At 43.4% G+C, this 24,940-nt stretch overlaps 1 protein-coding gene across 1 annotated transcript in view; it reads right to left on the bottom strand.

Annotated features, from left to right (window-relative positions):
• Positions 1-24,940, bottom strand: part of LOC144491525 (contactin-4-like) — a 1,235,140-nt gene that overhangs the window by 73,145 nt on the left and 1,137,055 nt on the right. The window lies entirely within an intron of this gene.

Here is a 24,940-nt window from a genome sequence, read left to right as displayed (position 1 = left end):
CAAAATGCATTACCTCACATTTGTCCAGATTAAACTCCATCTGCCATCTCTCTGCCCAAATCTCCAACTGATCTACATCCTGCTGTATCCTCTGATGGTCCTCATCACTATCCGCAAATCCACCAATCTTTGTGTCGTCCACAAACTTACTAATCAATCCAGTTACATTTTCCTCCAAATCATTTATATATATTATAAACAGCAAAGGTCCCAGCACTGATCCCTGATGAACACCACTTGTCACAGCCCTCCATTCGGAAATGGACCCTTCCACTGCTACCCTCTGTCTTCTTTGACTGAGCCAGTTTTGATATGTATTGCACATTTCCTTTAAAGCCCAAAGAGACCAAGTTTCTTCACTTTTTCTCATAAATTAGACCTGGCACTAGGGATCATTCTTCTGATACTCTTCCTTCTGCTTCAATGGCCATAACTAAAACCTTGCCGGTTATGATTTGATTTTTGACAGACAGAGTCTCAGTCAAGGTAACACTTGGACTTAAAAAGAACTCAACTTTTTCTTATTAGCCATCTTCTTTATGCTGTTTTTGTAACTGAGAAAGGGGGCTGTAGTGGGCACACAAAAGGTAGCATAGGTAAGATGTGTTGGAGTAAAAGGATACTGCAGAACTATGTAACAATGCGATATGGCACAACTGTGCAATGCAAGTGTGTTGAACTTCACATGCCCACCCAACATCTCACATTGAGCCATAGAATCGATTCAGCCTATTGCACCACCTCTCCAAAAGAGTATCTTACCCAGGTCCACCTCCCACCCCATCCCCGTAACCCCGCGCATTTACTATGGCTAATCCACCTAACCTACACATCTTTGGACACTCAGGGGAAATTTACCATGGCTAATCTACCTGTCCTACACATCTTTGGACACTCAGGGGAAATTTACCATGGCTAATCTACCTGTCCTACACATCTTTGGACACTCAGGGGAAATTTACCATGGCTAATCTACCTGTCCTGCACATCTTTGGACTGTGGGACAAAACCGGATCACCCGGAGGAAACCCACACAGATGCAGGGAGAACATGCAAACTCCACACAGTCAGAATTGAACACTGCAAGGCAGCAGTGGTAACCACTATGCAGCCGTACCACCTAAATAGAAACTATTTAGCAGGTTTCCTGAAACTAAGTGGCTTACTCCATTGCCAGGCATGTGATTAAATAAGAATGATTGAACGTTTGAATTTCTCTGATGCAGGAAATATTTGAACACTGAGCCGCTGGCTAAGCCATAAACTACTCACTTGACCTCATTTTTATGCAGTGAAAAAGATAAGTCAACAGCAGAATTAATGATAAAAGCCAGGGAAGAGGATAAGTGAATTGTGGAGGGCATTTTAGTTGTCATTTTAACATTCATCCAAAGAAATCTATCTTTGTCTTAGCACATAAAAACTTAGTGCTAGTTATAAGACTCTTCCTTAAAAATCGAAAAAAACCCCATAAAAATTGATGGAAAGGATATATAGGATCCTGACACTGTTATAAATTAAAATGAAAAATGCCAAATTATATCTTCATTTACGTGATTTTTTAATGCAAGTAGGGCTTTGTTTACCAGTACATAAACAGTCAAATTTATAGATTAGTCTAACTACAGGAAAGGTATAAAAGGATGAAAGTTTGAACTAAATTCTGCAAATGAGTTCACAGTTCAAGTTGGGTTGTCAAGGATGTAAGAACTGGAGGCAAAGCACTTCCGTTAGGGAGGGGGAGGACTATAAGATGCCAGTCACCTTCGCCCAATCTTAGACCCCTACAAAGGAACACTTTGACAGTTATTGATGGACGTGTGGGAGAAGGTTAACGGTCCTCTCTTTTGATCAGAAAATAACATGTGGCAGAGAGAGGCTAAAAGTCAGAGAAGGCACTCAATTTAAATCGTAAAAGCAAGAGACTAAATAAAAATCTATCACTGCGGCCCTTTCAGGTCAATGTAGTAGATAGTGCAGCAAGTCAGAATTCTAATACTCAAACCCTTCTTTGTGGGAGACTTTCTAAAAATATTAACAAACTCCAGGGACTTAATTCAAATATTTACTTACAACAGAGATGCCTTGTAAATAGTGACATACTTATGGAGAAGCATGCAAATATTAATGCATGCCTGGGGACTCCTTCAAATTGTGAAACACTCTCAGGGATCCCTCTCATTTCTGGAGATTGCTTGTGAATACCAACACATCACTGGGATCCCTGTGAATATTGATACCCTCTCAGTTGTGGGGATCTCACGATGGTTTGCTTTGGGATCACTTTGGACTTTAGTACCCAAATGAAACGACCTAAAAGTGTAACTGCTTTGTAATGGCATTAAATTTCAACATAAATTCCCTAGAAAATATATCCATGATGTTTTGAACAAGTTAAATGTGTAAACAATGAAAAACAAAATCCCACATATTATAAACATGTTATGTATTTTATTGCTTAGATTGTATGTTACTTTAATATGTTCACAAGGTAATTATGGATGAGGATGACCATTCAGCCCATCATTTCACATCTAACCAGAGAGAGCTGCTAACTCTATACAAGGGTTTTTTAAGTGACACAGGGGATTTTGCCTTCGCCAGTTTCTCTGGAGGTCCAGTTCATGGGTTAATGAGGCACAATTATTCAAGGCGTTGAGTATAATGAAATTCTAACCATGCTTAAAAATACAGCTTTATAACTTTACCAAAATTTGCTCATGCACAAAACAACTACCTTGTTAAAAAATATCACAGCAGATAGCAACTCAGAGAATTCACCCAAGGGCCACATATTCAAAAGAAAATATAAGCCGTATGTAAAATATTTTCACTGAGTTTATATTGTATGTGGAATGATTTCAAAATTATGTTTATTTTCTTTTTGACGTTATATTCTCTGAGCTACGTGGTGTCTCAGTGAGCTGCTGGGGCCAATACCCGTTATTTAGCACTTATTGTCAACAGTTCTCATCAACACAGAATTTATAATAGAGCAATAGCCACCAATAAAATTCAGCTCTTGTTTTCAGATCTGTGTACAGCTGCCAGCAATTCTGTTAAAAGTGGCTGTGATCAGGAGAGGAAAGAAAAATTAAGCTGGCCATTTACTTTTTCTTCTCTTCCTTTGTAAATGTGCCTAATCTTTACTCAGTGGTTCCCCAGCATCGCGTCAGAAATCTGGGGCATTGCAGATGTGCATGTAGATCCCATCAGCTGGCAACACAAGGTATTGGGATCAGCAACAACTTGTGCCAACACAAACCCGATATGGCTGATTATCTGAAGTCACCAACAGTTTAACTGATATAAGCACATCAGAGGTTTTACAAGCCTCAGCTGTAAGCTTGCTGAATTACTGCCCATTCAACTGGCTGCCTTGACTTTTTCTAATTTATTCGCATGAATTCTTATAATTCATGGACCATTAGGAAAAAACATTTTCTTCCCAGGCTAATCTCCACTCGTCTGGCCTTCAAACCTCGATAAGAAAAAAACCTTAGAAGGGATTCATTGACTAAACAAAATTACTGTGATGTATTCTGTAGTGACAAACTTGCATCCATACTGTAAAGGCAGCACTCGACCTTCAGGACAATCAACAGGACAAAGTAGTTACCATCCAACAGGATTTTGATAAATCTGTAGGAGAAGCAATGAGTAATTGCATCCCAGGGAAATGTGAAACTTCATACAATTCATATTGAACATGAATCTATGTCCAATGTATCCTTATTGAAAAGAAAAACACATTTATTAGATGATATTTTGTGGTGAGGCTGCATGAAGGCACATCACATTTTGACCTCAATATGGACTGCAGATTAGATTGCTCACTGTATATACAAGTCGTAATTTAACAATAATCCTCCACTTCATGAGTTGAATTTGATTATTAAGATTCGCTTTTGGGTATTTTTTCATCCCTATCTTTGTACAGAATGGTTCCATTTGCCTTTCCTACCATTTGGCAGAGGTATTAATATCATTTCCTTTCTATGCATCTCTGTTCTTGCATTTCTGCCAATAAATGTTCCATAATCTATATAGATGTTCATTGTTTTCCTTGATGATTGGATGGCCCCATATCAATCTAATAAAATATTAGCTATATCTTTATTAGCTCAGCTGTCCGTAGCTTAATTCATTTTCATTTCCTTTGCTTTGATTGAGTCTCTATTTCTTCTCTACTTTTGATTTCACTGTGACCTATCAGTCTGGTGTGCCTGCAAATGATATCACTGCCATTTACAGCTGTGGGATGTTCTGTTAAAGTCACAGAAGCTAGAGGATTTATTCATTTCTGCTGAATTAACAGCATAATATTGAACTGGACATTAATGTATGTACATCATGAATAAAATACTTCAAGTAATGGGTCTAATTTATTTTTATAACATAATGTAATAAAGAGGACCAAGTAAATAAATGAAGGGACAATAACAAAACCCATAGCAACCATTGTCTTGATGCAATTATTTCTTGTAAAGCCTCTCCATGGCAATGAAATTCGCTTCAGTGAAGATGGAATTAGTTCTAATGACGTTGCAGAATGTCTAACACAGCCACTCAGTCAGGAACCTGGCAGAGTGGACAGCAGATTCATTTCAAAAAGCAGCTGATATTATTCTCACTCATATCGATGGGGTGAAGTTCAGCTGGTTTGCAATGAGTGGGTTATCTGCACAATGACAAGGCTGCAAATCACGACACCACCTCCCCACAAACCACGACATCACCAGCTCCCCAAACCCCGGCACCACCTCTCCACAAACCCCGACACCACCTCTCCCCAAACCCCGGCACCACCTCTCCACAAACCCCGACACCACCTCTCTCCAAACCACGACATCACCAGCTCCCCAAACCCCGGCACCACCTCTCCACAAACCCCGACACCACCTCTCTCCAAACCACGACACCACCTCTTCCCAAACCACGACACCACCTCTCCCCAAACCATGACACCACCTCCCCACAAACCACGACACCACCTCTCCCCAAACCACGACACCACCTCTCCCCAAACCACGACACCACCTCTCCCCAAACCACGACACCACCTCTTCCCAAACCACGACACCACCTCTCCCCAAACCCCGGCACCACCTCTCCACAAACCCCGACACCACCTCTCTCCAAACCACGACATCACCAGCTCCCCAAACCCCGGCACCACCTCTCCACAAACCCCGACACCACCTCTCCCCAAACCCCGGCACCACCTCTCCCCAAACCCCGGCACCACCTCTCCACAAACCCCGACACCACCTCTCTCCAAACCACGACATCACCAGCTCCCCAAACCCCGGCACCACCTCTCCACAAACCCCGACACCACCTCTCCCCAAACCACGACACCACCTCTTCCCAAACCACGACACCACCTCTCCCCAAACCATGACACCACCTCCCCACAAACCACGACACCACCTCTCCCCAAACCACGACACCACCTCTCCCCAAACCACGACACCACCTCTTCCCAAACCACGACACCACCTCTCCCCAAACCCCGGCACCACCTCTCCACAAACCCCGACACCACCTCTCTCCAAACCACGACATCACCAGCTCCCCAAACCCCGGCACCACCTCTCCACAAACCCCGACACCACCTCTCTCCAAACCACGACATCACCAGCTCCCCAAACCCCGGCACCACCTCTCCACAAACCCCGACACCACCTCTCCCCAAACCACGACATCACCAGCTCCCCAAACCCCGGCACCACCTCTCCACAAACCCCGACACCACCTCTCCCCAAACCACAACACCACCTCTCCCCAAACCACGACACCACCTCTCCCCAAACCACGACACCACCGGCTCCCCAAACCATGACACCACCTCCCCACAAACCACGACACCGCTTCCCCACAAACCACGACACTACCTCTCCACAAACTACAACAACAACGTCTCCCCAAGTCTACATAAATTATGCCAATGCTAATTACTGGTCCAATTACACTGAGAACACTATATATAGTTTTGTGGACATGCTACAGAAAACACACACAGGCAATGGAAAGGTTGTGAAAATTGAACTAATCTCTTCTACATTTGAGATATGAGGAACTATGATAGTTACTTACTTTGTAGTCCAGACAGAATAATTGAGCCCTATGAATAATCTAAATGCCATTGAAATAGAAACATAGGAGGCAATTTTACCATTTTTTTTCCTACGTGCTGGGCAGACTTGAAACTGGGAGAGTTTCAGATCCGTCTTTTGGGCGTGTTTTTAGGGCCCCCATATGCACTCTGCCTGCAAAATTCTGAGTGAGCCTGTTGTTCACTGAAGAGGCCTGTGGGCGGGGCTTAATGCGCCCGAAAGCCTGCAGAGGGAAGTAGTGTGCGTGTGCAGGCCTCAGATACTGCACAAGTGCATGAGCAGGGGTCTGACAGAAAAGAGAGAGATGTCAGGCCCCTGCTGTACAGGCAGCCTGAAGCAGCTCCCCCCCCTCTACCACAATCGTGGGGGCCCACAGCCCAAGATACAGCCCCTGCCGACCCCCCTGCCACCCAGACTGATTGCAGGTCCCCTCCCCCACCAATCATGGGCCCGCTGCCCTCCCCCACCAATCGCTGCAGAGTGACAGCTCTCCCTCCCCTCACCGAATGCTGCAGAGTGACAGTGGGCCCTCTCTCCCTCCCTCCCCCCACCAATCGCTGCAGAGTGGTAGCGGGCCCCCTTCTCCCTCCCCCCACCGATTGTTGTAGAGAGGCAGTGGGCCCTCTCTCCTTCCCTCTCCCCACCAATTGCTGCAGAGTGGCAGCCTGCCCGCTCTCCCTCCCTCTCCACCAGTCGCCGCAGCTCCCTCCCCCCAATTAGCCCCACTCCCCAATAGCCCCTCCCCATTAGCCCAGGTGCCAGACTGGCATTGCCCAGGTGCCAGTGTGGCACTGCCGGGCTCGCTAAGCAGATGTTAAACAGCATTTAAATAAATTTCCATACATTAACCTGCCTCTCGCCCATTTCCAGCGAGAGGCTGACCACGCTGGAAATTCGGCGCTCGTAAACCGGCACCAATCGCACCGAGTGCTTTATGCCCCACTTTACCACCACGTCGTGCCTGAAAACGGGTGCAATGCAATGGTAAAATTGCCCCCATAGACTCCAAAGTAATCCAGGGGTGGAGAAACTGGGGTGTAGTGCAGAAATATTGAGGAGAGTTATTTGAATTTATCTTTATATGTTCACGGAAAGAAATTTGGTCATCATGATCCAGCTGCGTGCTGCAGTTAAGCTGGATGCAGAGACACAAAAAAAGAATGCTCAGAATACTGCAGTCTGTGAAGCTGACTGATATTTCAAAAACAATGGATACCGTTTTCTAAGCAAACTCATTTGTTCGCAGATCAATTTGCATACCATCAGAACTTTTAGCTTACTTGTGAAGTATGAAGCTCCTGTCTTTTCAGCTGGTTACGTTCCAGGTTTCATAGCCATAATTAATGGTCAGGCTAAGAACTCGAACGTAATCCTGCCAATTATGCCGAACACTGTCTCACACTGACCAATGCAGAAAATCTCCAGGCTTCCCATGCGCTAATTAATGTAGTTCAGTCAAACCATCCATTCCTGTCATAGAATCATAGAAACCTTACAGTGTAGAAGGAGGCCATTTGGCCCATCGAGTCTGCACCGACCACAATCCCACCACAGGCCCTATCCCCACAACCCCGCACATTTACCCCGCTAATCCCTCTGACCGACACATCTCAAGACACTAGGGGGCAATTTTGCATGGCCAATCAACCTAACCCGCACATCTTTGGACTGTGGGAGGAAACCGGAGCACCTGGAGGAAACCCACGCAGACACGGGGAGAACGTGCAAACTCCACACAGACAGTGACCCAAGCCAGGAATCAAACTCAGGTTCCTGAAGCTGTGAAGCAGCAGTGCCAACCACTGTGCCGCCCAATAATACCGTGCTGTCCTTAATATTCCAGATCCAATGTCAAATCAGCTGTGTTCATCATATTGCTTCCTTCATTCACTGCAAGGCCAATTCATTTAGGTCACTGATAGGATAAGGCATGTCACTATAATGCTTGAGAACGAGGTGGTGTGTTGTTGAAACCTAAAGTCCACAAATACCAGGCATGGTAGGATCAACAGAAATGTATTTTTACAGGAGGATAAATGTAAATAGTTAACATCTATCGTGTTACATTGATTTGACAGAACATAATAAAGAAAGGAACCCTGTTCCGTGCATTTTATCATTTAAACTCACACAAATCACCTCTTGCTGCTTTTTAATATGAAAGCAAAATACCGCAGATGCTGGGATCTGAAACAAAAACAGAAAATGCTGGAAAATCTCAGCAGATCTGACAGCATTTGTGGAGAGAGAATAGAACCAACGTTTCAAGACTGGATGACTCTCCATCAGAGCTAAGAGCAAAGAAAATCAGAAGAGATTTATACTGTGAGGGTGGCGATGGCGGGGGGGGGGGGGGGGGGGAGGTGTTGCTGTAATAGAACAAAGGTAATGTAAATGATGATGAAGAAAGCTGAGAAAGGTGCTAATAGTGTCCATGAAGTGATCAGAATGTGTGAATGGTAGGATAGAGGTACAGACTGTTCAGGGACTGCCTGAGGAATGTGGTCCTGAAGGGATTTGGGGGGGGGGGTTGTTGGGGGCAAGATGGAGAGCGAGAATGGAGAAGTGGAAAAATGGAAGTGAGATTGAGGGATGATAAAAATGGATGAATGAGATGAAAAGAAGAAATGAAATAAAATAAATGGAAATGGGGTGAAGGTGGAAGGGAGAGTTCATGCTCTGAAGTTGTTGAACTCAATGTTCAGTCTGGAAGGCTGTAAAGTGCCCAACCGGAAGATGAGGTGCTGTTTTTCCAGTTTGCATTGGGGTTCAGTAGAACATTGCTACAGGCCAAGGACGGACATGTGGAGAGGAGAGCAAGGTGGTGTGTTGAAGTGGCAAGCGACAGGAAGGCCTGCTTTCGGACGGACTGAAGGTGTTCTGCAAAGCGGTCAGCCAGTCTGCGTTTGGTCTCTCTGATGTAGAGTAGACTTCATTAGGAGCAGCAAATGCATGAGACCAGATTGAAGGAGATGCATGTGAAGCGCTGTTTCACCTGAAATGGGTGCTTAGGACCTGGGATGATGAGCAGGGAGGAGGTAAAGGTGCACCTTCTATGATTGCATGGGTCGGTGCCGTGAGCAGAAGGTGAGGTGTTGGGTGTGATGGAGGAGTGGACCAGGGTGTCCCAGCCAGAGAGAACACTCCCTGCAGAATGCTGACAGGGGGAGTGAGGAAACGATTGGTTGGGTAGTGGCATCATGCTGGAGTTGGCGGAAACGGCAGAGGATGACCCACTGAGTGCGGAGGCTGGTGGGATGAAAAGTGAGGACAAGGGGGACCCATTTTTCCACTTCTCCATTCTTGTTTTCCATCTTGCCCCCTATAACCTCCCATACCCCTCCTCACCCCCCACCCCACTTCAGGGCAACTGCCATATTCCTCAGGCAGTCCCTTAACAGTCTGTACCTCTGTTCTGCCACTCACACATTCTGATCACTTCATGGACACTTTTAGCATCTTTCTCAGCTTTCTTCATTATCATTTACATTTCCTTTTTCCAATTACAGCTCTCTCCCCCCCCCCCCCCCCCGACCACCCTCACATCGTAACTCTCTTCTGATTTCCTTTGCTCTTAGTTCTGACGAATGGTCATCCTGACACGAAACGTTGGTTCTATGCTCTCTCCACAGATGCGGTCAGATCTCCTGAGATTTTCCAGCATTTTCTGTATTTGTCTTGCTGCTTTTTCTTGAGATCAGACCTGTAACCACTCAGAGAAGTAAGTTCAGGTAAATAAACATGACTATCTAAGAGTTTATTTTGTGGTTTTTCTCTATTCAGGGAGTTTAATCAATGAGTTAAGTCCCATACAATCTGAATGAGTAAATCACAGTGAATTATGATTTTGGGTTCAAGAGTTGCACGAATATTAGGGGCGATTCGCCCATTGCGACCCGCAAATTTTCTGAAGGGTCCAGTCGGGAGAATCATGTGTCGGCCATTTCACAGGATCCACACATTCGTTCCCGATGCATGCGTGTCTCCCAGAGCCGGAGAACAGGCGCAGTCGAGACCACGCTGGAAGCCGGCAGGAAGAGAGGTAAGTAATTCAAATCTGTTTTAATATATTTTAAATGTAGCTCAAATGCGATTATTGGGCTCGGCACAATAGCATCTCTCGCTCCGCCAGGAGTACTTCATTCCTGCGGGGTTTAGAGTAGCTCCCCATGGTTGGGGAACTCGCGGGAGATCCTGCCAGAGTGAAGGGGGGCAATTGGGACCCCCCAGGGGGTGACAGGGGAGTGGTGTCCCATGGGCATGGGTACCCTGGCAGTGCCAGCCTATGCCCCCGGCACTGCCTAAGAGGCAAAGCACCCATGCCCAGGGGGCACCTTGGCACTTCCCACCAGGCAGGGGGCAGTGCCAAGGGGGGGGCGGGGCCTATTGGGCGATTGATGGGGGTGGGGGATCCCGCTGCCACTCTGCTTGGGGATTGGTCTGGGATAGAGGGAGGCCAGCGATTGAGGCAGGCTGGGAGGGTGAGTGGTGGTCTGCTGGGGGAGGGGAATCGCCCCTGCTGGGGGGGGGGGTGGGCTGGACATCAGGGTGCTCCGGGACCGGGCATAGGGGGGGGGCGCCGTGATTGGGCCATGGGGGCGACTGGAGGGGCAGCACTGTGGGGTCCCGGGCGATCGCTGGCCAGCAAACGGAGAGTCTGACAGATCGGGACCACTGCGCATGCGCCGAGTTCCGGAGCTGTCAGACTCTGGCATGAATAGGCCCCGCCCCTGGGTTTTTAAATGATATTCATGATTGTGACCTCTGCAGTGCACAGAGTGGGGAGAATCAGACCTGAGGCTGCACTGGAAAAACAGTTGTGATCTAGAACAGTTTTCCCACCAATTCAGCACTTTTGGGAGAATCGCCCTCATTGTTTCTTCCCAATGATTCATCTAACCTGCTTACACCAAAGTGTTTGTTACGTACACTCAACGTGTGCATTTAATAATCATGTGATAAAAACATTGATTTGACCAGGCTCTTTTGGAGGAGAAGAAGATCCAGTGTTACAAGCTTGGAACCTGCCTTTTCATCTTGTCCCTGAGAGTTTTACCTTGTCCACCTGCATTGCTTTAAACTTTGGCTGATTTTCTTTGCCTTCTGCTCTGATGAAGGTTCACCCTGACTCGAAACGATGCTCTATTCTCTCTCCACTGGTGTCAGACCTGCTAAGTTTCTGCAGCATTTTCTGTTTTGTTTCAGATTCCAGCATCCGTAGTATTTTGCCTTTGTGATAGTAACTTACTTTATAGTCCAGAGAGAATTACTGAGGCAATTTCAAACCACCACTGAAAGAAAACTGTGGAGGACGTGACTCGGGATGGTACTGCCAGACGGAAAAACCAGTGAAAAATGTCAAAACCGAGTAAAATTCATAATGTTTACATCAGTAATCTTGGAGTTCCATTTTAAAGTATTGAAACATAGAAACCAGAAGCAGGAGTAGACCATTCGGCCATTCGAGCCTGCTCCGCCATTCATTTTGATCACGGCTGATCATCAAATTCAATATCCTGATCCCCCCTTTCCCCCATATCCCTTGATCCCTTTAGCCCCAAAAGATATATCTAATATCTAAAGGTGGGACAAGTTCTACTCGCATCCTTCATTTCCAGGTTTTACTGTTTGTTTGTCCCCTTCTGGTCAATGAACCAAGACATTTTGAAGTTATTTTGACATAACCTGCAACGGTGAATTGCAATTGTGATTCTTTTTGCACTATATCTATTTGAAAACAATTCCAGACATGAACTGAGTTTTTAGTTTGGTGCAGTGGAAGAAAGATTATTGAGAAGGTGGTTGTGTTTGGAGACAGGGGAACAGTCTTGTCACTGAGGCTTTTATGAAGCGAATTAAAGTTACAATGGATGGAGAATGGGAAATTGTTCCCTTGACAGCAGCATTTGAGAAAGAGAGAGATTGGTGGAGGAGAGCAGATGCGATAGCAAGTACTCGCAGATTTTTAATGTGATTTAACTTCTTGTGTCTTTTCAAGGACTGTTTGTTTTAAAACACTTATGACCCTCAGTTTTCTTACTATTCGCTCACCTCTTGCCAACATTCAGAGACTTTTCAGCAAGTTAGTTTATAAAGAAATTTATAGTTGAGGGAATAAATGGTTCGTGGTTTGAAAACTGGAATTTTATCTGGAAGGAACGGTTGAAAATGATCTGCGTTGAATCCAATGGTGCCTCACATCGTAGAAATAGTGGCAAGGAATAAATTGCTTCTAGCAGATCTTGAAAGCTCAGCCAGGATATAAAAATGCATTTCTTTCCATAAGAAAATTGATTGGTATTCTTTCTGCAGGAGAACTGGTCTCAGTTTACTGTAAGTTAATGATCTCTGCGGCTTTCCAGTACCAATTTGTAAAATATATAGTGTGGCTGAAACTGGCAACAAACCCCAAGGCATACTTCTTCTGAATGTAGGTTTCGTGCACTGTTGGACAGTCTGGCACAGCCTGGAGCTGATGGTCTGTGAATCAGAGGAATGTATTCCAGGACATGCCTGTGCTGTTTGGTGCCAATGAGTGGAGCAGACGCAAAATGACTTGGCAGACTGTAATTGTACTCTGAATGGTTGGCCGTCTGCAGCACATTGAGGTGGAAAAGACAGCATTGGCTGTCAGTTCATGTTCACTTCACGTATATTTATTTTAAATATTCTCCGAGACATAAGGAGGAAACATGGTGCTTTATGACACTGGCAAATTGCTGAGCTAACAAACATGAGGGTTATACAAATATTAACCAGTTATATAAATATTCTGTTCAGTGCTAATTCGAGTCAACACAAGGGAACTAAAATGTGGTTTGATAGCGATTGTATTGGTTATGGTTCAAAGTGACTCATTTGGTGGCAAAAGTGAAAATGAATAGATTATCCATATTTTGGGTGATAATTATTTTAAATAGCCTGTAAAGCTATGAAGCACTGAAACTGTATGTGCAATATCATCTGGAAGTAATTTCAGGTTTGGGACACATTACTGTTTCAGACAATATCAACAAAATACCAGACAACCATTTGATATAACTAACTGCAAGAAATTATACTTAACCTCGAAAAACTCAATTTTTCCATCAATGTTTAAACAAGGAATCAAATATGATCAGCATCCATGTAGTTGTTTTATAAAGTCTAAAATGTAACAGGCAAAGTGAGTTCAACATATCACAGAAAATGTTACATATTTATATTAAGGAATGCAGTTTCCTCTAATGGAAAGGAAACTGTTAATTTCCCCTTTTTCTTTCAAATAAAATAACTTGCAAATTAACATGGTATCTCTTTCATCTCTGTTTTCAGTTCATGTTTCCCCAAGTGCATAGTTGGAGTGAGTCATTTAGATGGGTAAATGAGATGTAGTAAATGGAGTATAAAATGGCTCAAAAAATGTAGTTCCTCAGAGGAGACAATTTGCGAATCAATGGCCTGAATTTTGCTGTGATAATGATGGTGAAACTGTCAGTCTTGGCTGTTATTATGCCACTGAATCTGACAGAAACTTTGAGAGTTTGGATGTGTGCAGAATATTGTGGAAATCTGGAAGTTGCTGTCAGTGAGACTGTGCTCCCGCATTGGGCGCATTGTCGAGATTCTCACAGACTGCCATCTCCATTGCAATCATGAAACTTCCACACTAACACTGAGTCTTGCTGTAAACATCCTGGGAAATGTTGAAGTTTCTTAAATGAGGTGTAACTGGATTTTCAATGGCTGATTAAATGTATAATTATAGCTGAACTATCTCACTAGCCCTGAAAAACAACCTTATAGTTGTGGAATGTTAAATTTCTTTACAATGTTTAAAATTCCACATTTTTTTGGAACCTTTTTTTTAAAGTTTGTTTTTCTTCATTATAGCTTCAATCTTAAAACAGTCCTTCATTAATTTTGCTGTCTGAGTATTTAAATTAAAAGTGGAGCATTTTAAATGCATTTAACATTCCAATTTGCCGCATGTGAATACTTCAGTTTGGTTGGTTGCCTACCTAATTGCTGACATCACTGCTGCAGAACACAAGGACACCCAGTTGACTTGGTACCAGATTTAAACTGCTGTTGCAGAAGGGAAAATTGAAAGATCACCAGATTTTTGTTGGCAGTTTTCTCCGAAGTCAGCAGTGACTGCCTTTGCTTCATCACTGACCACAAAATTTTGGGTTTATATTTTAAATAAAATATACACAGAAGGAAGACGAAAATGTGACACAAGACCTCAGCATATTAGTAAAGGTAGTGCTCAATAAGGCAAATTAATGCAGAGTACCAATCAATAAAGCAACAAAATGCTGAACTATACAATCAAAACAGTACAATACAAGCCAGTTGGTGGTGGGAGGGTGTGGGGGGATGGGGATTCAGCCAGTTGGAGGGTGTGGGGGTGGATGGGTTTGGATTGTTTGGGGAAGTCCCGTGATGGTGGGTAGGGCCTGGTGGGGTGTGTACGTGTGTGTGGGTGAGCGTACGTGCACGTGTGTGTGTGAGACAGGAGTGTGCGTGTGTGTATGTATGTGTGCTTGCATGTTAGGGAGGGAGGCAGACAGTCCTGCGTGTATGTTGGGGGCGGGGGGGGGGGGTTAGTTTTGGTAGTTGGGGGCTGTTTAGAATCCCTGACAGGTCAAGGAGTGGGGGAGTCCCGTGGGAGGTGGTGGTGGCTAAGTATAATAGTTGCCAAATGAACCTTTTCTGGGTGACTATTGCTGTATGACACTCCAAACCATTTAAGTCACAGTTTTTGGATAGTTCACAATGCAGGGCAATCATCCAAAGGAAGTTTCAGTTTTTTGGACAATTGCCATGCAATCCTTATCTGGGAACATTTGGGGGGGGGGGGGGGGAGGTTCCCAGTAGATCTCTGGGGTACCACTCAGATACGATGCCCTGGAACCCAGAGGCTATGTCCCACCTTCTGGTCACTAAGACAAAAGGGAGACAATTGAGGTTTGGAGGCAGTAGAAAGGGGAATGGTTCCCCTTTCAAACAGGGGACTAAACTATGAGGCTGTGGAGAGGACAGGCTCTTTGTGCTATTCATTCAGCCAAATTGATATCAGGTTCCTCCATGCTCTTTGTCAGCGAGAGGAGGCTGTCTCGCATTCAATGTGCATGGCCATTCAATGCTCTCCTGTACCCTTCCCCATTAAGGTCCTCATCCTCGCCCTCTGCAGCCACACTCATCTGACACATCTCTGTCTCTCTCTCTCTCTCTCTGGTGAGCTGACAAACAAACCATCCCTTACCCCTGACCTTGTTGCAGCCCCATCGTGCCTGGTGACTCAGCATGCTAATCACAGCTCTGTACTAGCCTCCAGTGTCTGAACTGGTAACTGCAGCTGTCAACCAAAGGACAGGGACTCTTCATCAGTGCTATGCTAATGTTGTCTCTCCTCCTCCTCAAGCTCATGTGGCTGGACAGGTGGCAGTTTTTCGGTATTTTAATGCAGGGACTCAGAGAAGGAAATGTTGGAATGATGAAAGGCAAGCATAGGGTAAAGGTATGAAGCAAGATGATCACATCATCAGCAGCTTGCTCATCATGCTGGATAGTAGCATGAGGGTGTTCTAGGAGTTGAGAAGGGGCATAAGACTGACCAAACAGTCAAGGGGCGCCATGATGCAGAGATCCATCTCCTCTGTAGGGTTTAGGAGATGCAGGCAACCTCCTCACCCACTCATTCTGCCCTGCTACTTTCTATTGTCCTGGAAGAGAGAGGGCAGAAGGTCACTGGCAGACTCGCGCTGTGTTTTGATGATCTGCCTGCCATAGCTGAATAGCTAGAGATATGTGGAGGCAGTGAAAGGTGGGTGTGAGGCTGGCAGCTTTGGGAGGTGTCGAAGGGTGAGGTGGAGACAGATTTTGTGGATGGCCTGAGGTCCTGCTGCTGGGAGCAGAAGTGGGGGCAGCTGCTGCTTTCTAGAACAGTGACTGAGAGGAAGCAATCGTGAGCCGGCCGACTAATTAACCTCCAGCAAATCATGGGTGGGGAGCAAAACAGAGGTGGCCAATGATACGGCAGATGTGGCATCAGGTAAAACTACTGGAAGTGCTGGCACCATGTTCTTTAACTTTCAATGCCCCTGCAATCTTTCTAGTCACTGGTACCTGTGAAGATCCTACAGTCTTCCTTGTCAATGGTAGACCTTGCAAATGTCAGGGTGCAAATCATGAGCCCTTAGCCACACACCATTTTGATTTGGAACTATATCGCTATTCCTTCACTGTCACGCGATCAAAATCCTGCAACTCTCTTCCTGACAACATTATGGGTGTTCCTACAACACATAGACTGCAGTGGTTCAAGAAGGCTTCTCACCACCACCTTCTCGAGGGCAATTATGGATGAGAAACAAATGCTGGCCTAGCAAATGATGCCATATTATGTGAAAGAATAAAAAAATGAATGTTGGATTGAGTACAATGCCATTCAAGCTGTTAGCCCATAATTCATTTGGTTCTTCATCAGAAATCGGCCAATTTCTCAGACTTTTTACTAACCAAAACGTCCTTTTACGAATCAAGAATTGATCCAAAATTCTTCTCAATGCTCTACTTAACTCATTGACATCACCTGTTCTCAGTTTCAAGGTGCCTTTGATGTACAAAATATTGACAACCTTAAAAAGATTTCCTGAGATATCTGCCTCAAAATTCCTGGGGGCGCATTCCACAAATCTAAGTGCGGTCGAGCAGAACTCTGACTCGCACTGTCCCAGGGCAGAGACCAAAGACGTTAACTCAAATCACTGATGTGAAATCATCTTCCCAGCCAGGGCAGGCAGTTTGCACTTGAATCAGCAAACCCACCTTGAAATATTAGCTGAATCTTAGTGGAGCGTAGCCACTAAAGAAACATTTGGTTCTTCTACTCCTGATCAAGCAATCAAACTTCTTCAGGAAGATAATTCACCCTTTCTTTTTATGGGCCTCAGCAAGACATACACCAGCTCTCAGCTTGCCTGAGTTTCAGCAAGGTCTATGAGATGGCGAAGGGCAAAATTCTTGAAGATTTGGAACCTTGCCTAGATCTATCTCTTGAATGGGGTGGGCGGGGGGGGGGTTACTGTTGGAATCAGCTAACTTTTCAGGGTTTTTCCAGGATGTCGACGCTAAAATCAAGTGGGCTGCTTTGTCCTGGATGTCAGGCTTCTTAAGTGTTGTTGGAGCTGCATTCATCCAGACTAGTAAAAAGTATTCCATCACACTCCTGACTTGTGCCTTGTAGACAGTGGTTGGGATTTGGGAAGTCAAGCGGTGAGTTACTTGATGCAGAATTCCCAGTCTCTGACCTGCTCTAGTCGCCACAGTATTTCTTAAAGTGCTCTTTAAAAATAAGTATAAGATTATATTAAGTAATCCCAAAATAGCCCTTTTCAACAAAGCTGTTAATTCACTATACCTTGTGAATAACTATTAACAAGTTTATTTTCAAGCATTAGTTTGGCAAAGCTCATAGGGGCTTGGTTATTAGCAATTAGGTTGCATTGGGGCTTGCAATGAAGTTTTTAAATTCAGACTGAGGAAATTATATTGCTATCAATCACCAGATCCTTTGGTTGACTCTGAAAGAATGGTCAAAATTCAATGCGCTTGTAATCATCATAGTCATTTTCCTTTTAGCTGGACTGACTTTTACATGACAGGTCAATGTCCATCTCCTCTGACATTAACCAGACTTCTTTCCAACTATACATCTTTGATGTTGTCTCTACTATTTCACCCAGATCTTCCTCCAAGGGCAGCATCATTGTAAACAATCCAGTAACCTGAATACTTTTTAAATCCGCAATGTTTTTCTGCAAATCAGTCAGCTACATGTAAATTGAAGAATCTGAAGAAGGTTGCATGGTGTTGTCGGGGTGCTGAATTAATGCTCTCATCTCTTCAGAATTTAGTCCAAGCAGTTTTTCAGTCTATCATACTTTCAGTCGTCAATCAAACAAGTCAACATTAGGAGGGGGACTATTTTGTAAATGTGAAGTTAAAATAGTAATGATGTTGATGCAAAGTAACAGAAAAATCAAACACAAAGTGGGAGGAAACAAACTGAACAGAAAGAAGTTGAAAAAGGTAACTGAAAATTGAGGAGAGTAAGTAGCTTCCAAGCTTTCTATACACCTTTTATTCTATTTGAATATTTAGGTCCTTTTATTATCAGTCAGTACATTAATATTAAGTTTTTTGTTCGGCAAATTTGGTAAACAATTTGGTAAGCTTATCATTTCCATAACATTTTCTCAATGTCCTTCACACTGAGCCTACTCCTGGCTGGCACAATTTTTAAAGAGAATATCTAAATCTAAAAGTTCCTCATAGACACTGCCAAATTGACCACTGTATACCTAACAGCAATACGCAAAGAAAACGATAACACAGTCATTAGCTAAGTCTACCCTACGCTTATTAAAAGATTAAAATTTGAGGGGTGACACAGAGTAATGCACAACTGGAGAACTAAATTTCTTTTGGAAAAATCCAGCATTCCTAAGATTGTGGTCGACTATCTGATGACTGTTGTTGAGTTATTCATACAAGATAACATCATAACCAGATTCCTTCTGTAGCTAATCAGAGATAGATATGTTCGCTAAGGTGATTTTTATATTAGCTAAAGATTCCTGAGCATCTCAGAGAAGTCAACAAAAAATATCCCAGCTGTTCTGCATTGGACCAGTTTTCAAAGCAAGTACACATTAATTGATGGAATATAGTGGCTTGATTTGCTTTCCTTTCACTTGTCCAATGAGATTGCTTGGTTCATAAGAGATTGCAGACTTTGGGTACACTTTAATGGAGCTGATGGGTGTCTCACCCACCGAGAGACCCACATCGCCACATTTTGGGAAGGCCTGCCAATTTAAGTGCCAACAGCACTTAACTGGGCAGTGGTGGGCCTACCCCAGAATGTGGGACCTAGGACTCAGAAGTCCGATCAGAGGCCAGCAGCTTTTCACTGTTTGGCAGCGTCACAGTGCTGTATTTGGCTGCCGTTGACCCTACACCCATCCGAGACCTACGATTACCGAGGGTCTCGGGTACAGGTGAGTGATGATGGGAGAGAGGGTTGCATCATGGCTATTCGGCAGGAAGGGCAGGGGCTGGCTCTGAGCACTCCCTTCTTCCTGATGCTGAGTCCCTCAATCAAGATCCTGCCCCCAGCCAGGAGGCTGCAAAACACTCCAATAGGGATAGGGTTTGTTTTTCAGCTTCCCCGTATGGCAAGTCCCTTGCCTGCCTTGCTGGGTGAATACCAATGGTGGTGGGATGACTATCCAATTAGGGACCTCAATTGTGTCAGGGGCGGAAGGTCATCCATGCATCTTCCTGCCATGGACTTAATCAGGACAGAGGTGGGAGTGCAGTGGGATCTTAATCCTCCTTCCCACCTGATTAAATGCCCCAACAACCAGTCTCACTACAGTGGAGGGCATTGCATTCTGCCTTGATTTAGATTCGGCACTTTTCTTCTGCAGAGCAAGTTCCTTTGGGATCTCTCAGCTAAGTTAATCGAGTAAAATAATGATCACATCAGAAGACAATGTTGTTTAAGCCCCTTTGACAAAATTAACTTTAATTACTTCTGGACAGTTGACAATATGCAACTATTTCAGTCATGAAATGAAAGATATTTTTTATATATATATAATATGAAATTTCCCTGATGACACATCACATCCCAATTAGAAATATCTGATTCTATATTGTTTTCAACGCCTGAGAACAATAGAAATGTAGGAGTTTCCAAGATTAAATCAACCTCTTTTACTCTATGTTTTGGGTTGATCTGGCCAGCAGTGAGGTCATGGAGGGGATGGCTGTGGAGTGGGAAGGGAGAACAATAGTGGCCCAGATTATCCTGCTGCCCATGAAGAGTAATTTCAAAATGAATTTCTGGGGTTTCTTCAACTCCATTGCCAGTGAAACTGAACAGAGAGCATCTGTCATGCATCAGTTGCTGAAAGTAAGTGTGCAGGTACAGCAGGCAGTATAGAAGGCAAATGGTATGTTGGCCTTCACAGCAATAGAATTTGAGTACAGGGATAGGGATGTTTTGCTGCAATTGTACAGGACGTTGGTGAGGCCACACCTGCAGTATTGTGTGCAGTTTTGGTGTCCTTATCTGAGGAAGGGTGTCCTTGCTATACAGGGAGTACAGCGAAGGTTTACCAGGATGATTCCTGGGATGGCAGGTCTGTTATATGAGGAGAGTTACGATTATATTCACTGGAGTTTAGAAGAGTGAGAGGGGATCTCATAGAAACTTATAAAATTCTAACAACGTTAGACAGGGTGGATTCAGAGTGTTCCCAATGGTGGGGGAGTCCAGAACTAGGGGTCATAGTTTGAGATAAGAAGATATCATAGAAGATATCATAGAAAGGGGTATCATAGATAAGGGGTAAACTTTTTAGAACCGAGGTGAGGAAAAATTTCTTCACCCAGAGGGTGATGAATGTGTGGAATTCACGACCACAGAATGTAGTTGAAGCCAATTTCAAGAGGAAATTAGATAAGGCTCTTGGGGCTAAAGGGATCACGGGATATGGGGGGGGGGGGGAGGAGGTGGGATCAGGATATTGAATTTGATGATCAGCCATGATCAAAATGAATGATGGAACAGACTCAAAGAGCCGAATGGCCTACTCCTGCATCATGTTTCTGTATTTAGGTTCACACTGACAGCATTTTAAGTGGACCATGCAAAGTAAAGTTTGATTTATATTAATGTTGATTCAAATTCACAGATTTTTTTATTGCCCATTGAGAAACATTGTTTGGTATGACTAGAAACGGAGTTTCTCTTGCCTTGAAGTAACTAGCCTTTGCCTGTCATCTATCAACCCCTGATCTGTGCACAGCTGCCTCAGATCAAGCATTAATCAACCAAGAATATAAGCTCACTGAAGGTGGAGTGCACTAAGAACACATTGATCAGCCTGGATATTTTATTTTCATCTCAGGGTCAGTCGTGCGTATGTACTTTTCTGGTAAACTGAAGGTAGGATGAATGGCTATAGGATGAGATCAAGCCTGTTAGCTGTCGAGCTCAGCCTGAGCTTGGCAAGATAATGCAGACACAGTGCATTTTTGTTATTCCATCACACCTTGAAGATTTTTGACTCAATTCCAAGCCCATTTTTTTTCTTTGAGAAAACAAACATGTCCATCATATACTGGACTGTTCACATAGCCCTTCTTACACTGTTTAAATCTCACATGATATGAGTGTATGTTGAGGAAACACAAGCAGTGCGCAAATAAGTACAAAGGTGATGTCGCAGGAAAATACAGAGAATATTTTGGATTATTCAGATTGTATTTAAAACAAACTATTGTTAAAAATATATACCTTTCAAATATGAATTGTCGATAAGCAGTTCTGCAATAAAATTAGCTGATAATTAGGTGTGGGAATATAATTGCAGCATTTCTTTTTTAAGTCAGATTTTCATGTTACGTTGTAAATTGTTGATAATTCCAGTTTTTCTATTTGCACACAGCTCCAATGCCACAATGATAGTGGCATTTGGTAGCAGTTTTCAACTTGCAAGACTGATGGAGCTGACTATTTGGAACCTGCCTGATTGTCACTCAACTGAGTAAAAATTTACCCCGTGATGTGACGTGGCGTGCAAGACATAGCATCACACGCAACATGACAACATTTCAGTAATCTGGTCATACCGCAAAATGATTACAGCCATACAATCCAGGAAACTTGGAGAAAACACGACTGTATTCTCAGTAACATAATCATAAAATCAAGCCAACTGGGAATGACGAACATCCTAAGCTAACCATAGCAGTCTATTGGGGTTACATGTACAAATTGGTCACAAGACAACTGGACAGCCACAAAAGAGAAAACTTTTACTTAAAACATCACAGAAATGACATTGCTGCAAGACGAAAAATTGAACTGATCATTCCATTAAGCTAAGCTTACACTTAGCCAAGATGTGGCCACCATTACACAACAGTATTGTGTTTGTTTTTCAGTAATTCCCTCCAGTTACATGTTTAAACTCAATTTTAAAAAAATAAAATATTTATATTTTATTTCATATAACTCCTCCACAAAGAAACAATGGCCCAGATCTTCCATTCAGTGATGAAGCATGGTTTATGCCACTCTTCAGTGCTTGAAAGAGCGCTGTTACTTTTTTTGGCTGCGTTTACTGCCAATGTCATACATGCGTTGTTGTATCCACAGCTACCATCTTTATAGGAGGCAATGTTAAACCTGAACCCAGCTTATTTACTTTGAAGAACTACATACCATGCATCCAAATTAAAATGGCTATCAGTACTTTACAAAATCATCTTTAGTTCTGCAATGTCATTAATTGATTGATCCTTCTTAAACTTTGAAGATTTGAGAACGTGACAGAACATGCAAACATTTTAATGGAGGATTCTGCCCCTTTGATAAACTGCTAGATTTAGTGAGCTCAGTATTGCAATGCAACAGTTTTCTTTCCTGTCTTGGTTCAATCTTTAGAACATAAGCTCACAGTGCTTAGAAACTGTGAGACGACAGAAATCATTAAAGTGAGTTGAAGATTCTGGATTGTCTCTGTCACTCCTTGTAAAATACTTTAACACTTTTTCCAAGTGTCAATAAAATGCTTGTGAGCAAGATATTCCGAGCAACGTGCTTTCTAAGTGATGTGTGGGATCTATGGAATCCACAAACTAAGAGAATATGGCAATGTTCTAATTAGAAAGGAAAATGAGTTGGCGATGTGCCTCTTAAACTTATGTTTGCATATCATTGGATTTCTGTACATGAGTGGACCAGTTTGCACGCGCATATGGGTATTGACGGCTACCTTGCATAACGACCTTTACCCAGCCAGACCTAGAGTGGGACTCTGATCCACCTGTAGTCTGAAGATGCTAGCTACTCAGCTGCTACCATACTCACAGCAGTGGTTCCAGAAGGTGACTCACTAAACACCTTCAGAAGGCAACTTAGGATGGACAACAATGTCTACATCTATACATTTGCATATAACTAGAATATTCAAAAATAATTCATCTGTGTTTGATGAACTATTTCAATGGCAGTCTACTTCCTTGTATGCAACAAAAAACCTGATAATTTTATCTTATTGGCGGGATGTTAATTTGAAACTCACGATCTGTAGTTGTGCAACAATTGTTGAAGTTACATAATCTGCTCATACCTTGTTATCAATTCCATTGATTATAAAGGGCAGTTTCCTTTGAAGAGTAGAATATCATTGCCCGATTGAACTCAGCTGTACACAGATGCTAAGTCATTAATACAGATAAGAAAAAATGAGATAATTTAGTATGGTGCCCCAGGGACCTACACAGCTACACTCAACCTGACCCCATCCTGCAGACAAAATGATACCATTAAGAAAGACTTAAAAGATGTTTAGTAATGACAGTCCAGATTTAATTCAGCTGATTTACTTAATTATTTTATGAATTACATCTAATTCCTTCTCATACTCCATTTACATAGTAGTCCCATAATAATGTCAGTCACCTTGGAGCAACATTGGCTCATTTATACTGGATTTACAGTGTATAAAGAGAGTGTGATGACTGAGGAAGCACTAGGTCAATATCAACCATTTGCATATAGAAGCATCGAGTGGTTACAGTGAAGAAACTGGACTTGGGGCCTATAGAATACAGCTCGCTACAAGATCAATTCAATTTGTTTAATTCCCCTGCCGTTTTCCCATAACCTTGATTCTTTCTTTAATCTTCAGATGCTTCTTCAATTTCCTTTTGAAAGCCACAACTGAATCAACCTCCCCACATTCTAGGGCAGCGCCCCGAACCACTCGCTGGATTGAAAAATGTATTCCCTTGTTGCCTCTTTGTCAATTACTGTACTTTAAACCGGTGTCCCTTGATTCTTGACCTCTCTGTCAAACAGAACAGTTTTTCTCCATCTACCTCAGATTTGTCCAAACTTTTTATGGGGAAGAGGGGAGAAAATTTCAATTCTTTTCTCAAGGGGTTGATGAGCAGACAAAGAAAAATAAATTTCAAAAAGCAGTTAAGTATGAAGAAAGGAAACAACTTTCTGAGCAAAAATAAAGCAATGCCAAAGCAATAAATTGATAATTAAAAAAAACATAATTAATAAAATTTAACAATAGAATGTGAGAGTGTGTGTATCTGGCTAATTCTCACACTCAGGGCGTTTACTCATTCACCCGCATCCACTGTGATAGCGGTTGAGAGTATGTGTTGGTTTGTGGGGATGTGGATAACTGAGACAGGCTCACTCACTCATCTCTCCCCCTCTCTCTCACACCAGGGTCTCTCTAATTTAGATAAAACATGGAGACTCTTCTTCGTACTTGAGTCAAAACGTTAATTCTGGGCAGGATTTTCCGGCCTTTCCTGCTGGCAGAATCTGCTGGTTCTGCGAAAGGCGACCCCCCCCCCCCCGCCAACCGTCCTGCGAAAGGTGAACACACCCACACCCCCCAATGAGACGGGTGAGCCATGCAAAATGCCATAGATATCAGTGGGACCGGAAGATCCCTTTGGTGGCCAAAGGCGAGGCCACATCCGCCGCCAGAAAAAATGCCACGGGGGGGGATTAGAAAATCTCACCTTTAGTTTCTCTCTCCACATGTGCTACCAATTTGGCTGAGTTTTTCCAGCACTTTCAGCTTTATTTCAGATTTCCAGTATTTTATCTCTCTGATTGAACCTTGTAACTTATCAATTGGTGTCACATTACAAACTGGGTTCAGACTGCACAAACCTCCTTCAATCAGGGAGTGACGGCATATTTTCACCTCTTCATTTGTCAA

Source organism: Mustelus asterias, chromosome 3, assembly GCF_964213995.1.
Source record: "Mustelus asterias chromosome 3, sMusAst1.hap1.1, whole genome shotgun sequence".
Taxonomy (NCBI): Eukaryota; Metazoa; Chordata; class Chondrichthyes; order Carcharhiniformes; family Triakidae; genus Mustelus; species Mustelus asterias.
Note: the sequence above shows the minus strand (reverse complement) of the source record. Positions and strands in the feature narration are given on the sequence as shown.